This window comes from Limulus polyphemus, unplaced genomic scaffold (genome assembly GCF_000517525.1).
Source record: "Limulus polyphemus unplaced genomic scaffold, Limulus_polyphemus-2.1.2 Scaffold1562, whole genome shotgun sequence".
Taxonomy (NCBI): Eukaryota; Metazoa; Arthropoda; class Merostomata; order Xiphosura; family Limulidae; genus Limulus; species Limulus polyphemus.
In genome coordinates this window covers 202436-214249 of record NW_013667172.1, presented here as the reverse complement: position 1 = coordinate 214249, position 11814 = coordinate 202436, and the positions used below count along the sequence as shown (strand labels likewise).

General features: G+C 31.9%; 1 pseudogene; it reads right to left on the bottom strand.

Moving 5' to 3' along the window:
- Nucleotides 1-9239, bottom strand: part of LOC106464106 — a 28480-nt pseudogene extending 19241 nt beyond the window's left edge.
- Nucleotides 9240-11814: the final 2575 nt, after the last annotated feature.

Sequence of the window (11814 nt, the reverse complement as noted above, 5' to 3'; positions counted from 1 at the left end):
TAAGTATGTTTTTCTATCAAATAAAGTTCCGTACTTTCGGTGTGAAGAAAAAAAAAAAAAAAGGAAGTAATTCAATCAAAATTGTATATTTTATATTTCTTGTATTTCTTAATGATTCGCCTTGAAATTTGGTTTTTCATGTAAGAGTCCAGTAGAGAATATCCACTCAAATTATTTGATAGTTTGGATTACCACAGTAAGAGCTGCAGAAAGTGTAAAATCGCTAAACTATCATTACTGTTAATAACACACGGTGTATCCTGCATGGTGTTTGGCCGTACGATATGTTACCTTGTGTTTTGATATAGGTGACCATGTTTGTACAAGTAAATAAGTTAGTGAAAGTAAAACAAAGTTAGTGAGAGTCAAATAGATCTAGACTGTTTTAATAGGTTTAGCCATAAAGAGTGAATAGTGGCAACATTTAAAGTGTAATAATCTCAGATTGTGTCGCAATAACGAGTAGAAAAGAACAGTTTGTCTTGTCAATTGTGTTCTTAAATAGCTGAACCCGTCTGTGTGGACTTTTCACGAAAAAGGACGATTATTTAAAGCTTTGGATACAACCGTGGTGATTAATTTGGTAACGAACATTTGTATATACATTTGACTTCCTTTGAATATATTATTCTAAAACAAGAGGATTATGTGCTGTCCGTTTATTGTTGAAATTTATCACCAACAAGTCACAGACACCTACTGTAAAGAATCACGCCCCCATAAAAAAAAACTGACATTTAATGATTCACGTATAAGGAGATAGTTGAGATTCTTTCCAAATATTTACTTACAAGTTTCTTCAATTTTCATTTAAAACATCATGTTCAATAATTAATTTTTAAATATTATATTTACACTCACCTTTACTAAATACTACATTTAACACCTTTCAGTAAAGTAAGAACTGCTGTAATTTTGGTTCTATATTTATATCTAATATTTGTATTGTTCTTACATTACGAATAACTATAATATTCTCAGAAGCCTGAATTAGCTGTAAGTAACAGTTCATTTTGAAATAATCTCATGGAACAACGACTTGATCAAACCACTATTTACTAAGGTATTTGGCTTTAGGTGTTGCATTTACAGCTAACTCAAAGAACTCTAGCTCTACGTGAAAAGTCTCGTCGGCAGCTACGTTCTTCGCAAAGTGTACGCAGCCCAAATGTTATCTTTCTTCTGACTGGAAACCCATAATAAATGGTCTGAAAGATGTTGTAATGAAAATTACTATCAAACTTACTGCTATGCATTCGGACATTTCCTTAATGAAGAAAGTCGTTGTACGATTAGCATACAATGCACAATTTTTTTCGACTCTGTAACTTAAAATATAACAATGCAGTTAACTGCTCTACTTGTCGTTTTTTGTTGCTACAATGTACTTAAATAATTTTAGTAAATCTTATAACAAGTTTGTTAACATTTAATATGTAAAAAGTAAAACTATATTATTATGTTATACGGTATGAATAATACTAACTTATCTATAATAAGCATGATCTTTGATCAACAGATTCTGGTGATGAATTTAATCACGTGGGTGAATGTCTGACATGTTTTGTTTTTTCATGTGAATTTATATGAACGATCTTTATAAGCTGATTTCATGTAAAATATTAGACACGTCTTTTCTTGTAGACCATACTTTTTGTCGTGAAATAATAGAACTTAAAAGGATCTCACCATATTGAAAACGTCCACTATGGTATTCATGGCACTTAATGATTCAATGATAGAGTCATGTAATATCACAGAATAGAACCTTGGTAACAGTATCTGGCTATAGAATCAGGGTAACACAATCCATCTATAGAACCTTAGTAACATCGTCCGTCTATAGAATCTTGATAACATCGTCCGCCTGTAGAACCTTGATAACATCGTCCGCCTATAGAACGTTGGTAACTATGTCCGCCTATAGAATCCTGCTAACACTAGATGTCTATGGTAATAGACTGTTTGGTATTGAACTACGATATCACCTGTCTACTAAGACAGTCGCACCTTCTGGTGCCACTTTGTGCAATCATGATGTCACCCTTCCCTAAGACAATCACACCAATTATATAACAGTCAAATAACTTTCAGACGATAGCATCCTTTTTGTAATAATTATGTAACTCTCGGGTATTGGCATAATTTTCATAATATGTAATAGTTATGTAATCCTCAGGTGGCATCCTTTGTCTATTACGTAACAGCTGGTAACCACAGGCAGTGGAATCCTTTTGCCACTGAACAGTCCCGATAAGAACTAGTTCAAGTAAGCTAAAGTATAAAAACAATGGTAGATAGTTTAAATATATAGACCTGAAACAACCCTACTCTTTTGAACAAACTGAAACCAAAACTTTTACACAAGTGATATTAACATATTCCAACAACTATGTAAATAACATTGAAAATATGAACCAGTTCAATGTTCTCAACAGATTTACTGACAAAAGTTATTAGTTTTGTTTCAATTATTCTGTAGAAGTTTCACGTTTTATTCACTATACTTTTCTTTTCTATTTCGAAATATTCATTATGTTTCAATATTTATTTTTCTAAAATCATACAATATTTCTTAAATTGAATGTAATATGTGATCTGACACACAAACATCTTATGTGACTTGAACTCTTAGTCAACGTTTTGTGAACATCTACAACTGAAACAGGTGACCTAGAATTGTGAGATACTGCAAAAGGCTTTGGTTAGATTTGAAATAGTTATATACAATTTTACTTGTTCCAGTCCTCATCTTGTGTCGATGTCTGTTCTCCAGCAGGTATTAAAAGCAAAAGTTTTACACAAAAGTATATTTAATAAATAATTAAGTCTTTACTGTGTATCAGTTTTCGTTTGTTGTTCGAGTTTAGTTTATTCTCTGTAAAAGAATTTTAGAATTTGATGTAATATATATGTATATATAATTCCTTTAATCTTATAAACACGAATAACAATTGTATGTTAAATGACTTAAATTTATTTTCTGTTCACCTGCATATCCTTGTATTATATTACTATTATTTGTTTTTCTGCCCCCTGCAGATTCTTGCTGTGCTTTACTTCAGTTTATTTCACTGAATCTGCAGATGTTTTAATTATACTACATCTACTTGTTTGTTCCATGTCCTACTGTTCTCCTTTTAACTAATACATCATTTATACACCAACAGGTTGAAAAGGGAAACTTGTCCTGATCACTTGTCTGGTGTGTGATATAGCTGATCTTACGTAATGACCGACGTTATCTGAGTGACTCGAGGTCTAACTGTTCATTCTATGTGTTTACTATACTGTTTATCAGTATATCCTGGCAGTTTGGAATCGTAATTAGTAGAAATGTTTTAGTATATGGGTACAGAACAACAGTATGGAAGTTGAATTGTGAGTGTGGAATATTACTTATGTAATTACCATAAGAGGTTAATCTTCTCTAAGAATAGAATATCACTCATTCTCTTATCTGTATAAGGATTTTGTAATAGTGTATTTACAATTAATCCTCAATATTTTCGACTAAAAATTAATCGACCCCATGTTGTATTTAGAATTAATCCATAAAATGATGTATTTATAATTAAATCGTCAATATGTTGTATTTATAAATAAATAGTCAGTATGATGTATTTATAATTAATCATCAATATGTTCTATTTAGAATTAATCGACCCTTTGTTGTATCTATAATTAAATCGTCAATATGTTGTATTTATAAATAAATAGTCAGTATGATGTATTTATAATTAATCATCAATGTGTTCTATTTAGAATTAATCGACTCTTTGTTGTATCTATAATTAAATCGTCAATATGTTGTATTTATAATTAATCATGAATATCTTGTATTTGGAATTAATCCACTATATGTTGTATGTAAAACTAAATATCAATATGTTATATTTAGAATTAAATCGTCTATATATTGTATTTTAAATTAACTCGTCAATATATTGTATTTTAAATTAACTCGTCAATATATTGTGTTTATAATTAATCATCAGTATCTTGTATTTAGAATTTAATCACCAATATGTTGTATTTAGAATTAAATCATCAATATGTTCTGTTTAAAATTAATCCATCCTATGTTGTATTTGGAATTAATCCACTATATTTTGCATTTAGAATTAATTTTCAATACTTTGTATTTAGAATTTAATCACCTTCTAAACACAACATATTAAAAATAACTTCTAACTACAATATATAGATGATTGATTCCAAATGCAACATATAGTAAATTAATTCCAAATGCAACTTATTTTAATCGTCCTATTGTGTGTTTAGAATTAATCGCCCTATTGTGTGTTTAGAATTAATCGCCCTATTGTGTATTTAGAATTAATCGCCCTATTGTGTATTTAGAATTAATCGCCCTATTGTGTATTTAGAATTAATTCACCTTGTGTTGTATTTAGAATTTATCCACTCTCTATTGTATATATACAATCTTCAAGATATTCCAAGTAACATTTGTCGACTGGTGGTCTTATTCTAATTATTCAATAAATTTTTGAATCAAGACAGAATAAATTTTCAATAGTTTATGAATGATTAATATAGATGACGTCATTTTTCAATCATTGAACACAAGTTACTTGATGTATTATACCAATAGCAAGATTAAAGCTCTTAAGAATTGAGACTTGCGGTAGTGAGGAAAAAGTAAGTATGCACGTCCGAAAAAATGCGGCCACTACTGACAGTCTTTTTACATGACATGATTGTGTACAAAACTGGTCCCTCTCAAACTCATCAATTGTAACACATTAGATATTCGAGACTTTAAACCATTAAGACATTTGTAGTTAGCCCATACAAATTTTAATTTTAAACCTCAGCCATCATCTAAATCTTGGTCTGAAATTAATATCACTTCCTCTTTCATGTTCACTCTACTAACAATAGTGTTTGTGGCTTGAAATATTAAATTCTGTGGTCTACAGGGCTGGTTTCATCTAAAACAGAATCTAGATTTTAAATTTTCTGTAAACTTTACAAAGATAAACAATACCATTACTTTTGTTTTTGTACAATATTTCCTGGAATTCTGACGAGTAGTTCCTGTAAAGTGCTTGGCTTTTTATTTCTCCTGTACCACACCTCCCTTGTAAAATTTTAAATCGCCTGTGTCAATGGGTAGAACTTATACTGGCTTCCGGTGTAAACACGCGATACTAGCGAGTTTTAATTGTTTGTTTACAACCATTACTTCTTTGTTCAAGCTAAAAAAAAATTGTTTGTAAGTTTAATTCATAAGTTTATCTTCCATACACATAAGCCTATATTATATACTCGTGGGCACTGTAGCTCACGCTAGCTATATAACCATAGAATTTGTTTGTTTTCCACTATTATTCACTATGTGAGAGTGTGTTTAGTGTCCACAATTTATTCACATGCATTTACTAATATTAAAGCTTTGTAATTGGTTTTGGCTGACTGGCAGGTTTTGGCCACAGTTGTCCAAGTTTTTACTGTTACTCACTATCGAAACGTGTGCCTAGTGTTAATATTAGCAAGGATTTTTTAAGGTTAAATTAATCTATAACAAATGTATATGTGTATAGTTACCTATATAGGTATTAAAATAACATGTAGTTGCAGCTGTCTCGTCGTGAGAGGATGATTTCTATTGAGCAATGGCAGGCTACTATTGGAAGCGAAGTACATAGAATATTATAGCAATGAGTGCTTCATTGATGATTCCGTTTTTTGTTGTGTTCCTTCTTTGTAGTGAGGACATTGAGAGTATCCCTGGCTCAGTTATTTATACAGTCCTATGAAAAGTTTTCGAAAAAGTGGTTTAATTATATCATAGCAAGCGTTAATGTATGTTCCTTATATGCTACAAATGTACTGACCATATTTTCAACTTTTCTTTTCAATAACGACTCGGAAAAAGAAATATTTTGAAGAGAACTCTTGCCACATTGAAATTAATTTAAAAATAAACTATACATTTTCAGTTTGATTTAAATGGTCACTTATAAAACTGGCCACTGATCTGGCCCTTCTGAGAATATTTCTGAAAGCTAAAATTCAGGTCATGTTACATTTCTGACCCATTGTAACACATTTCAAATTACTATTCTTTATTCTGTTGTAAGATACATTGATCCAAAACCTTCTTCTGACTTTATCGATATTTCAAACTGATTTAGCACAAATTGAACATAAAATAACCATGAGCTTGAGTCTTTCAAATGTTGGTCTCTTTCTGATAAGGAGAATAATAATGGTAAAGAAAGTAGTGTTTGGTAGAATGTAAGACAGTTTAATATTGATAAAGAAGATAGTGTTTGGTGGAATGTAACAGAGTTTAATAATGGTAAAGAAGGTAGTATTTGGAGGAAGTAACACAGTTTAATAATGGTAAAGAAGGGACTGTTTGGTTGAAAGTAACACAGTTTAATATTGGTAAAGAAGATAGTGTTTGGTGGAATGTGACAGAGTTTAATAATGGTAAAGAAGGTAGTATTTGGAGGAATGTAACACAGTTTAATAATGGTAAAGAAGGTAGTGTTTGGTGGAATGTATTACAGTTTAGTAATGGTAAAGAAGATAGTGTTTGGTGGAATGTAACACTGTTTAATCTCTTGTATTGATCCATATAACAAACGGTACGCCCTACTTATCACGTGATTTACCGGGATTCCATCTTGTCTAGCACCTCCTTTACTGACCTGCTCCATTAAGCAACTTCTGTTCTGCTAAACACATCCTTCTTCCTTTTGTTCTGATCGTCAATATATCGCTGCGTATTTTCAACCATAATCAACTTAATGCACTCTTGAACTGCTCAGGATATATCAGACCAATTATGCCTCTTTCAAAGTAAACTAATCCTTATAAAATCTAAGAGTTATCGTACCGCCTTAAAATTAAGGCAATTCTTAAGACATTTGAGACATATAGTGGTATTTTTAAACTAAAGTAATCCTTAAGATATATCAGATATATTGTATTAGTTTCAAATTAAGATAACCATTATTAAATATTACACTTATTATGACACTCTCATATTAAACTAATCCTTAGGGCATGTAAGAGTTATTGTTTCATTTTCAAATGAAGCTGTTTCTTATGGCATATAAGAATTATTTTGTCACTTTCAAGTTAAGATAATCCTTAAGACATATAAAACTTACCGTTCCAATTTCTAATAAAGCTAATCCTGATAAGAAATCAGTTTTATTGTGTCACTTTCAAAGTAAGGTAACTATTATAAAGTATAATATTTATTGTGTTACTTCAAAATTATGCTAGTCCTTAAGGCATATAGGAATTATTGTGCCATTTTCAAATTAAGCTGATTCTAAAGATATTTCAGACTTATTGTACTATTTCAAACTAAGCTAATCCTTAAGACATATCAGATTTATTATGTCACTTTTAAATTATGCTAATCTTTAAGACATACAAGACTTATTATCTCACTCTGAAATTCTGCTAACCCTTATAATATATCAGATTTATTATTTCTCTTTTAAATTAAGATAACCCACATAATATATCAGACTAACTGTGCCACTTTCAAATTAAAATAATCCTTAGGAGTAAAGGACTTATTATGTCATTTCATATTAACCTAATTATTAAAACATATAATACTTATTCTGTCACTTTAAAATTAAGCTAATCCTTAAGACATTTGAGACATATAGTGGTATTTTTAAACTAAAGTAATCCTTAAGACATATCAGATATATTGTGTTAGTTTAAAATTAAGATAACCCTTATAAAATATTAGGTTTATTGTGTCAATTTCAAATTAATCTAATTCTTAAGACATATAATACTTATTAAGTCAGTTTTAAATTAAACTAATAATAGATGCATTTATATAACAGGTCGTACCACTAAAATCTTCTATAAAAATTACTATCAATAATAATAAGGAGTCTTAATTATGAGTGACAGGGAAATCACAAACATGCCTTTATGTTCACTTTATGTCATCATTTGGGTATCCTCGTTAGTAGAGAAGTTTTCGGCCATTATCCCAAGAACACCTAACACGGTTGAGTCTGCTTAGTTAACATAATTGTTATATATTAAAGCTATTAATGTAAGCAACTGAAATATATATTTAATTAATTAAATTTAGTACTATAGATTACATAAACATATATGTAATGATAACCTTTTCATGCCAACCAGTTCACACCATTAGCATAGCTCTGGTGTTGTCCGTTGAGGTAAAGACCATTTAAGTTAGAGGTATGACATTTTCCATACCACCATCCTCCTCTGTGGTTCTCAGCACAACTACCAGGATACGTGTCGTGGTCAATGTCCTTGGTGGAGAAATGGAATCCGTTGTGATTTGTCATACTGTTCCCTTGGGTATCGAGATAAATAGTTGTTAAGTGTGGTTTATCATCAACCTAATATATAACAAGTTATGTGCAACATTCTATAAACATTTACTATTGGTACAGGATGACAATCAATTAATACGTTATTAATAACTCTTAATTTAATGGACTGAAACTTCATGTTAAGCTTATGTTTATTAGTGTTACAGTTGTTGTTAACAAGATTTATTGTAGTGTTAACATAATATATAACGAACTATGTGTAACATTCTATAAATATTCACTATTCATTACAGGACAATAATCAAAGAAAACTTTATCTAAATCTTCTAATTTTGCTCCGTAAATATAATTTTTCAAAAGAAGTAAAAATCGCTTGTTTTAAAGATTTTATAACAATTGCATGCTATTGATTTTCATGGCAATAACTAGCTTACTCTAATTAGAACATAATTCTTACTGGTTTTTGTTAGCTTTTCCATTTAAATATTCATTTTATCGCCCATAAAAAACACAGTTCTTTATCTATTACAAGAAAACATAAATACAATGCGAAGTTAGCCTCAGTATGATTTTTTATAACTTCCATTAAAGACCTGTACAGGCCAGGTATTGTCTAGCTCTTAAGGCAATTCCAGAAACTAGGATCCTGTACTTGTAGGATTAACTGTTTTAATGACCTACAAACCTTACTTACATATTTTGACTCTCTGTACTGACCTTCGCGTATGTTTCTCAAGCGTTATTTACCGTGACGTTAATAGGCATACTAATGATCTCTTTCTAAGACACGTCTGTACTACTGACACTTTAAATTACAAAATTGACAAATTCAACGCTCTCGCATATGACCTATGTCGACGTAACCCACGCTTGTCTTTCCTTTACAACACTAACTTGAAACTTGAAAGCAGGAGACATTTCTTAGTTGTAATTTCTGCTTCTTTATTGCCAACTATATTCTTCCTCGCCTACAAACTAATATTGAATACTCCAGCGTAAACCAACCAAACACCCTTAGTCCTAAATCTCCTTCAACCTCTTTTATTCCCCATACTCCTATCTCATTAAAAAACCCTCAACCCGAAGAGCATACATCTGTATGCCACACCTCTACTACACTTCCAAACCATGTTTCTCCTGGAACTGTCCCAAACTCTAATTGTAACCCTTCACCTAAATGTCTAACCTATGCTGAAGTTACAGCTTCTACTTTTATTTCTAGTAACCTTTCCCTAAGCCCTAAACCTGATACCCGATCCACGAAGCCTGCCTCAGTCACAATCTTTCAACCCAACTTACATACATCTGTATGCCACACTTCTATACTTCCAAAGTCTATTTCTATCACTACTTCCCCGGGAACTATTCCAAAGTCTACATTTAACCCTTCTCCTAAATTCTTTACTCATGCAGAAGTTACAGCTTCCACTCTTATTCCTAATAACTTTCTAGTAAGCCCTGAGCCTGATGACCTTCCAAACTTCACAATCTCTGAAACTTTTCTCCTTCCAAAAGTCGAATCTTCTGCACACTTTGAAAACAACCTTACTTCTGGTATCCTCTATATTCCTAGCAATCCTCCACTAAGTTCCAAACCTGATAACTCTTAACCTTCACGTCCCATAGAAAAATCTTCCACTCTCCTCAAACTAAATCTTCCCTGCATTACAACTTCCCAATCGTATTCTAATCTCAACCCTACCAAAACTTTCAAACGACTTAGAAAACTGAACGAAAAGAGACTGATATATATTAACCACACTGACGTTTTAGAACAGCATTTACAGTGTCAAACTATACCTAAATCACTCAATCTGAATCCACCAGTCACCACAGGGACCAATGACAAACTATTTTGTTTACAATGAAAGAAAATCCCCCATTCCACCTCAGCTGCACTTATGAAGCTCACACGAGACTTCTGCAAATCCACAGTAGCCGATCTTGATAAGAACATTTCCATTATAAATTCCGAGAACACAAATCTACTATTGAACAAAATAAACTTGATGTTTTTATTAACAAAACAAAAAAGTCATTCGAAAATCACTCATCTATGTTCTTAGGGGTAGGAGTAAAGTTGAGACCTTTACTGAGAAGGTTGTGTTGAGTTTCAGTTAATGTTTTAGAGGGCAGATTTACGACATTGGAAGTGTTTTCGGGTTTGGGTCTCTCAGACAAGGAAGTAGCTGAGTCAGGAGTAGAGTTTATTTTATGAGACAACTGAACGTGTGAGTTTGTACTATTTGAGTTATTGGTCAACGATTCACAGGTAGCGTCAGTAGGGGCTTGTTTAAAGTTATTATTTCGTTGTGAACAGACAATAAGATTTTGGTGAGATAATCCTTTACTTTTATGTGGAAGACCATGATGTGTTTGTTCCTTGTTGTTTATCGCTTTCGAAGTTATTTCCAACCTTCAAGAATTTGCACGCAGATTAAGACTTTGGAAATTTTTCCACAATAAAATCACTAACGCAAACGATATCGGTACACAGTTTAAAGAAAAATCCACCTGGACACCCCAGTCAACAGAGAACCACACTTAGAGAGCTTTATTACTGCAATTGAGAATGAAGTAATTCAAGCTATTAACTCTGACTTAAAAGTACGGAATAATCTCTCCTACGACGAACATGCTGCTCTAATTTCACTGAAACATGGCAATGACATCATTATTAAACAAGCTGATAAGGGCGGTGTCATTGTCATTCATGACAAATCTGACTATATTAACGACAACTTAATGACATAAACTACTATAAAAAAGTAGATTTCGACCCCACCCCGGAATTTGTTAAATAATTGAAAACAAGCTATGTAGTTTACAGAAAAACTAACACATAAGTCGTGAAACTTTACAGTTCCTTTCACCTAAACACCCAGTTCCAGGAGGCTTTTACATGTTACCAAAGATACACAAACCTAATAATCCCGGTCGTCCTATTATTTCCGATTGCGGTATGCCCATCGAGAACTTATCTGCTTACGTTGGCCATCACATCAAAGATATCCCTCCGTGTTTGACGTCATATATTAAAGACACAACCCATTTTTTGAACATGATCTCTGACATTAACAACAACGGAAAATTACCTCCAAACACTATTCTCTGCACCGTGGACGTTTCTTCTCTTTACACAAACATTCCCCACGATGAAGGCCTGAAAGCTCTTGAATCTTCCCTTTTGAAACTTGACAAACCCAACACTCAGACTATTGTAGACTTAGCTAAACTAGTTCTTACACTTAACGGGTTTGAATTTAATAATGAATTCTATACTCAGACAAAAAGCACAGCTATAAGGACCAAGATAGCACCAAACTAAGCCAATGTTTTCATGGGAGACTTAAAGACGAGACTGTTGGAAAGTTATAAAGAGAAACCAAACATTTGGAAACGATACACAGACGACATTTTTTTTTCATTTGGGTAGGAGAAGAAGACTCCTTATTATCTTTCTGTAGACATGCAAACTCTTTCCACACTTCTA